General features: G+C 37.1%; 1 non-coding gene across 1 annotated transcript; it reads left to right on the top strand.

Moving 5' to 3' along the window:
* Positions 1 to 748: 748 nt before the first annotated feature.
* Positions 749 to 852, top strand: LOC125094532 (U6 spliceosomal RNA). Its single transcript, XR_007125555.1, has one exon. It is a non-coding gene; the product is annotated as a U6 spliceosomal RNA (small nuclear RNA).
* Positions 853 to 7861: the final 7009 nt, after the last annotated feature.

Raw genomic sequence — 7861 nt, 5'->3', positions numbered from 1 at the left:
AGTCCCAGGTAACAAAGCCCAAATACAAGGGCAGGTCAGGCTGGGTGGAGACATCAAATCAGTGGGGCAGGCATACTGTCTCCCTAGCTACCAAGGAGTGTGGGCCCTGCCTTTTGGGTGCCAATTCTGACCAAGGTGATAGACTAGTTCAAATAGCTACTATGGGGTGAATTGTAATTCAATTGGCCACCCATGTGGGACCTAGCATGACTGTGCAGCTTTCTCTGTGTGTTGCAATCTCATTGGCCACCTGTGCGTGGCCAGGCTCAACCACATGGCCTTTGCTCTGTAAAAGTTAGTCTGTGAGGCTGGGAGTCGCTCGCTCTCTCTGTAAGAGGTGGCCCCGGTCAGTTTGATTCTAGATGCTTGGCGCGAAATAAAGCTTTGCTTGACCTTCGCTTTGTATCAGTCTCACTCCTTTGATCACAGACCTATTATTGGGGGACCTAACACTTCGCCTGTGAAATGATTCATTCTATATACTGTATTTACATGAAATGGTTACCTTTTATCTTTTTTTTCTTTTTTTTGCCACTTCGATCTTTACCACTTATCCCTGTTCTTACAAGTACTTACACAGCCAATAAGACAAACTTAAATGCCATTAAATGCCAACCAGGTCCAGGCATTTAAAATGAATAGGCTATATATAAAAAAGATTGCTGGAGTTTTATAGCAAAACCTTCAGGGACATGTTCACCTGAAAGGACACAAATGGAATAAAAGGAAAAATAAAAACACTGAGTTAGTGCTCACTTTGGCAGCACATATAGTAAAATTGGAATGATACAGAGATTAGCCTGGTCCCTGCATAAGGATGACATGCAAATTTGTGAAGCATTCCATATTTAAAAAACAAAAACAAAACAAAAAAACAAAACAGTTTGCAGTCCAAGGGCCACCAATTAACAACAGATACCTTACAGGAAACTAAAAAACCTCCAAAACTAAAATGACTATGGACCAGTAGTAAAACTATTTGTTGATGGTGAGCAGAATGCAAACAGTTTGCTCTGCAACATAGTTCTGTTCATAACTACGGAAGTTCTAAATGGACTATAAATAAAAAAATTATTGCAATAACATTATCACCACAAGGGAACAGGTTAAAAGTAAACAAAAACAAAAACAAAAACTTGGTAACTACAGAAAGGTGGTAAAAATGTTGTAGACCAGCATTTTTTTTTTTTTTTGTAATTCTTAGGCCAATTTTATTCTAAACTGGGTGATATATTTGTCTGGAAACATATATTTTCAAGGTCTTTGACTTTCATATTAATCAGACAGAGAAGAAAGCAAAAAATGCCTCACTTAAGAGCTTGGATTTCTTAGAGACTTACATTATACACAACATTAATGAGGAATTTATATATTGCATTTGCAAGCACCCACTAAATTGAAATCCTTCACACTGTTTTGCAGGTTAAAACTGCAGAATCTCCTTTTTAAATGGAGAATATAATCAAAACTGGGTTAACACTTCCCTGTAGTTAAGAGGCACTCCATGCTGATGCACTAATAAGATGAAACCGATGAATTGATACAAAAAAAAAAAAAAAAAAACCTTTCCAGACTGTGTTTAAATGCAAATTTGCCATCTGCCTTGCAGAGTTTGTTGAGCAATAGGTTGAATGCACTGAGGAAACCTCAGTGCGTAAGGTGATCTCGTAAATGAGGAAGCTGTGCAACGAAAGTGGGTGTTGCAGGAAGGTCAGCTTTGGAACAGAGAGTTTGGAAAGGTAATTCTCAGTTAAATCTGCTGATGCTTGTTTTGTGGCTTTTATTTGCATGTGTGTTTGTTTTTTTTTCTCTTTTTTTTCATTTCAATAACACGGAAAATTTTCATTTCAATAATACGGAAATTGTGTGAGATTTGTATAATATCTGTTACCCACTCACAAATCCCAAATGATTAGCTTTTCCCTTTTATGAAAATTTCCATGCTCCCTAAACTGAGAGTTTGCAGCACAATTGGAATTCAAGGAATATGCCTAAATTTACCAATAAATAAATGTTCAACAATCCAGGAACAGGTGGAAACAGTAAGGACTATCCCCAATTTTTTAAATGATTCAATTTTTGAAAAAGGTAAAGAAGTGCCAGGGTACTAATGAATATGCCACAAAACTGAGGGTCTCATTGTAAACCATAATCTGTTACATATGCATTTTTACTATATCATTTACCACACTTATATCAAAAATGCAAAAATAAAAAAAGAATTAAGTGAGAATGTGTCATAGATTTAATACTTCTCATTATTTTTTAATATCAGGATTATGACCTTAATTTAAAACATGCTCATTTGTCAAGTATAGATTGAACCCCATGAAAATGCAGGGTTTCTACACAGTATGATATCAGAGTGATATCAGAAAAGCCACATGGAATCATTAATCTACATATCTTGCACAACACCTGAAATTCCCATGTTGCCATCAACCCCTGGATTTATTTTTGCTTCCCAGAGGGAACCTGTAAAATACAATAATACAGAATTGTAGCAAGGCTTGTGTATACATCCTCTTTGATCATAGCATCTAGCTGCCATTTTGGATAGTGAAGAAAGCACCCTGGTGAGAAGGACGTGGGACAGGTAGCTTTTGAGGATGGGAGTATGGGTGCAAAAACTGAAACCACCCAGAGCCTGAGCATATCACATGACCACAGGATGACACAGTGAGACAGGAGCCGTGACAAAGCTTAAAAACCTTACAATTTTGCCCTTCTTGCATAGAGCTATCAAAGAAGGATTATTATAGCACACAACCTCCTCCTCCTACCATTAATAAGCATGATTTTTAGGACAAATTTGTGGGTGTTTTTATAAAAGGCTCTATATGTAAGAGAAAGAACGAATCATTACATTTACCCACTCACGTTGCAGTCTTAAAAACTCAAAACACCCTTCAGTCAGGTCCAAGCTGAGCAAAAACATAGCCGTGTTAATATAAGAAATTTAAAACCAAATGAATATCACCTTTAAGAATTTGGGTTTTGGGGCACCTGGGTGGCTCAGTGGGTTAAAGCCTCTGCCTTCGGCTCAGGTCATGATCCCAGGGTCCTGGGATCGAGCCCCACATCGGGCTCCCTGCACAGCAGTGAGCCTGCTTCCCCGCTCAGCAGTGAGCCTGCTTCCCCCTCTCACTCTCTGCCTGCCTCTCTGCCTACTTGCGATCTCTGTCTGTCAAATAAATAAATAAAATCTAAAAAAAAAAAAAAAAAATTGGGTTTCTTACTTTTTTTTTTTTTTTTAGATTTTATTTATTTATTTGACAGAGAGAGATCACAAGTAGATGGAGAGGCAGGCAGAGAGAGAGAGGGAAGCAGGCTCCCTGCTGAGCAGAGAGCCCGATGCGGGCCTCGATCCCAGGACCCTGAGATCATGACCTGAGCCGAAGGCAGCGGCTTAACCCACTGAGCCACCCAGGCGCCCTCTTACTTGTTTTGTTAGAAATGACCTTATTATACCCAGAGATGCTAATTTAGCAGTATTAAATACACACAATCCAATGATACATTTTTCTTTAACTTTTTTGGCGGGGAGCCCTAAATATTGATTCCTGAACATAGAGGGTAATCATTTGTTTTATGACATAAGGGACACTACTACCCCATATAGCGATTAAATATGGATCTTCTGCTGTTTTTCTGGCAGCGGAGACAAATGTGTACAAAGTTATACATAACACTCTCAGCTGAACTCTCCTTTAGCCAACAGTCTCTATTTATAATACTATCCAAGTAATTGAGAAGAGAAATAGTGTGTGATTACATACCCTGGGGACACAAAATCAATACCATGTATTTATTTACCAGTGTCTGTCAGCACTAAGAGAAGCTGTGGCTATTTGTGCGGCCTTCTCCAACTGCCATAGTTGAAGCAAATAATACTTTTTTTTTTAAAGATTTTATTTATTTGAGAGAGACAGAGAACGAGCAGGGGGAGGGAGAGGGAGAAACAGACTCCCCACTGAACAGGAGCCCGACGTGGGGCCCGATTCCAGGACCCCAGGATCATGACCTGAACCAAAGGCAGATGCTTAACAGACTGAGTCATCCAGGCTCCCCGAAACAAACAATACTTATATTAAAGATGGACAAGACTAAGAAGTGAAATCTTCTAAACTTACCAAAAAAAAGACTGAGATAATGAATTAATGACAAGCTATGAAGGGTAATGCTATGTTATTTTTGAAGCCCCTTCTTCAACACAAATGGATTGTTTTTTATTAAAAGACATAAAACATATTGTATTGTTAGATTTGTTTTCTTTAAGTATAGCAGCTGTCAATTTTTATCTCCTTGTCAAGTAGACAAGTGAAAGGAACTTGGGCAAAACTGACAGAGCCATCTATCTACCTTACTTGTCTATCTAGAAACATATGATTTCTGTTTCTTGTGTGGGTATTTAACCACAGTGGAAAACAGCACAGGAGTCTCTGACCATGGTTTATCATGTACTAGCAAACATTAAAAGTCAGGGCATGAAATCCCCTGGCTAAAATGTTCATGTAATTTAATTACCAAAGATAAAAAGATTTTTTTAAAGATACCAAAGATAAAAATGAATCACTCAGGAACTTAAACATCATCTATCAATCCAGTTCAGACATGTTTTTCATCTCACCTATTTACAAAATGACTTAGACCTTCTAAAGAAAAATATTTGAAAATACCTTTTCAGAAAAACTGGTATCAAAAAGTACTAACTTTTTTTTTTTTTTTTTTTTTTTTAGTTCCAAGAAAAGGAAAGGGTCATTCTATGGGAATGAGAGGAAGAAACTCTTGAGTCAAAGGCAGGGCTCCAGAAGGCCTTCACACATACAGTATTATTTTTTCACATTTATTGAACTTAGTTCAGATAGCACTCCTACTGAAGTAGATGGGTGCTGAGTGTGCCAGGAAAATGTCAGGTCTCCTGGTTTCAGATGGAGAACAAAATATCTCTAGTGCTTCTCCTTTTCCCTCAAGGTCATCTGATTTGTGGATTGTAAGAATTAACTATTCTAACCCATCAGAAGCATCTCTAGGAAGAGCAATATGCTTTTTGATGTCTAATACCCACATCCTCAACACTGAAAGCTTCTTATCGAATCAGTGTTCTGTATTAAACAAGGTGTACATGACCCTCAGCATCTGCAAGGCATTTTACATAAGACATAGCGAAGAGAACAGAAACAATGTCTAGAAAATAAATCACCCGTCTTTTCCAAAGGTAGATATTTTCCTTTAAGACCCTTTTATTTATCTTTATAACCATTACTATCTGTGAGATGTTCATTTAATTCCAGGGTAGTATCAAGAAACAACCAGAAGGGGTGCCTGGGTGGCTCAGTGGGTTAAAGCCTCTGCCTTCCGCTCCGGTCATGATCACAGGGTCCTGGGATCGAGCCCTACATCGGGCTCTCTGCTCAGCGGGGAGACTGCTTCCTCCTCTCTCTCTCTCTCTCTGCCTGCCTCTCTGCCTACTTGTGATCTCTGTCTGTCAAATAAATAAAATCTTAAAAAAAAAACAAAAACAGAAGAGGACCAAGGGTCAAAGAATAGAGACCCAAAAATAGAAACACACAAATACAACCAATGGATTTTTTTAAAAAGATGCAAAAGAAATTCAATGGAGGACATGTACTATTTTAACAAATGTTGCTACAGCATTTGGATGTCTGTGCATATGGACTGTGGTTCCTTAGTATTCTCTTGTGTCTCTGCCTTTACCGTAATGTAACATCGTTAGAACCTGGCATTTCTCCTTTTATTCATTTCTGATATTGGTGATTTTTGTTGCCTTTCTTTTATTTTTGTCCGTCCTGCTACATTTGTACAAATTTTATTGAATTAACTTTTATTTTCATTCATTTTCTCTATTGCTTTTCCATTTTTAATTTCAATCATTTCTGCTTTTATTTTTTTTCTTCTTGCTTTGGGTTTATTTGCTCTAATCTTCCAGGTTCTTGATAGGAGATGTTAAATTATTGATCTGAACTTTTCCCCTTTTCTTTTTTTTTTTTTTTTTTTTTAAGATTTTATTTATTTATTTTGACAGAGAGAGATCACAAGCAGGCAGAGAGGCAGGCAGAGAGACAGGAGAAGCAGGCTCCCCGCTGAGCAGAGAGCCCGATGCGGGACTCGATCCCAGGACCCTGAGATCATGACCTGAGCCGAAGGCAGCGGCCCAACCCACTGAGCCACCCAGGCGCCCCCCCTTTTCTAACATATGCTTTTAGTGCTATAAATTGCCCTTTTAACACTGCTTTAACAAATTTTGATATGCTGTGTTTTCATTTTCATTCACTTCAATGTACTTTTTCTACCTCCTTTGAGGCCTTCCTCTGTGACCCATGGATTATTTAGAAGTTTGTTATTTAGTTTCCAAGTTTTGGGAGATTTTCCTAATATCTTTCTTTTGGTTTCATTTTGGTTTGCATCACTCTGCATGATTTCAATTATTTTAAATTTGTTAAAGTTTGTTTTATGACCAAGTTATTGTCTATCTTAGTGAATGTTCCATGGGCACTTGAAAAAAATGTGTATTCTGCTGTTCCTGAATGAAGTGTTCTATCAGTGTCAATTAGATCCTCTTAGGTGATACTGTTTTTGAATTCTATAGCTCTGATGACTTTCTGTCCCATCTTCTCTAACAATTATTGCAAGACAGGGTCTTGAAGTCACCACTCACAATGGTGAATTTGTCTCTTTCTCCTTTCAGTTCTATCAGTTTTTACTCTAATTTGCAGCTCTATTGTTTGCCACATCTTTCAAGTGGATAGACTCTCAGTTTCTAATAATTTTCTTTGTTCTAAGGTCTATTCTAACTGATACTAATATAGTTATTCTTGTTCTCCTTCGATTAATATTTTTCATGATGTATCTTTTCTCATTCTTTTACTTTCAGCCTTTCTATGTCATATATATGAAGTGTTTATTCCTATATCATATATTTGAAGTGAAACAGCACACACATTTGTAATTTTAACCCATTTTAACTAATGTCTCTTTTAACTGGTATATTTAGGTCATTTACCATAATTACTGAAATCTTAGGGATTCGGTCAACCATTTTATTTTTTTGTTGACTGTTCTCCCTGGTTTAAATTCTATGTTCCCTTCTTCATAAAGTTCTATTGGTTATTTCAGTTTTTTTTTAAATTCTATTTTGATTTGTCCATAGTGTTTTTGAGTGTATATTTTTATATATGTTTTTACTGGTTTCCTCTAGATACTTTTATTTATGCATAGCTTATCACAGTGTACTGGTGTTATCATTATCTGTTTAAGTAAAGTATAGAAATATTATCCACATTTGCATTCCTTTGTTTCCCCTCCTTATAATTATTTTAAGTATTTTTTCTTAAAATTATTTTTTATAATTATAATTATTTTAAGTATTTCTTCTTCTTGATTCTAATCAGAATCATATCAGTGTTATAACTTTTGCTTCGATCATAAACATAATTTAGAAAAGACAAAAGGACAGTCTATTGTACTTAACAATGTTCTTGCTTATCATGTTCTTTATTCCTGTATGATCTTCTATGGTTCCTTATTTTATCCTTTCCTTTCTCGAGAGAACTTCTTTTTTTTTTTTTAAGATTTTAATTATTTATTTGACAGAGAGAGAGAGAGATCACAAGTAGGCAGAGAGGCAGGCAGAGAGAGAGGGGGAAGCAGGCTCCCTGCTGAGCAGTGAGCCAGATGCAGGGCTCGATTCCAGGACCCTGGGATCATGACCTGAACCGAGGGCAGAGGCTTAACCCACTGAGCCACCCAGGCGCCCTCCAGAGAACTTCTTTAAGCCATTCTTTTAAGATAGATCTGCTGGCGACAAATTCTCTTAGTTTGCTTTCATGTGAGAATGTCT

Source organism: Lutra lutra, chromosome 2, assembly GCF_902655055.1.
Source record: "Lutra lutra chromosome 2, mLutLut1.2, whole genome shotgun sequence".
In the NCBI taxonomy this organism is placed as follows: domain Eukaryota; kingdom Metazoa; phylum Chordata; class Mammalia; order Carnivora; family Mustelidae; genus Lutra; species Lutra lutra.
The sequence above is the reverse complement of the archived record's forward strand: the minus strand, read 5'-3'. Positions and strand labels throughout refer to the sequence as shown.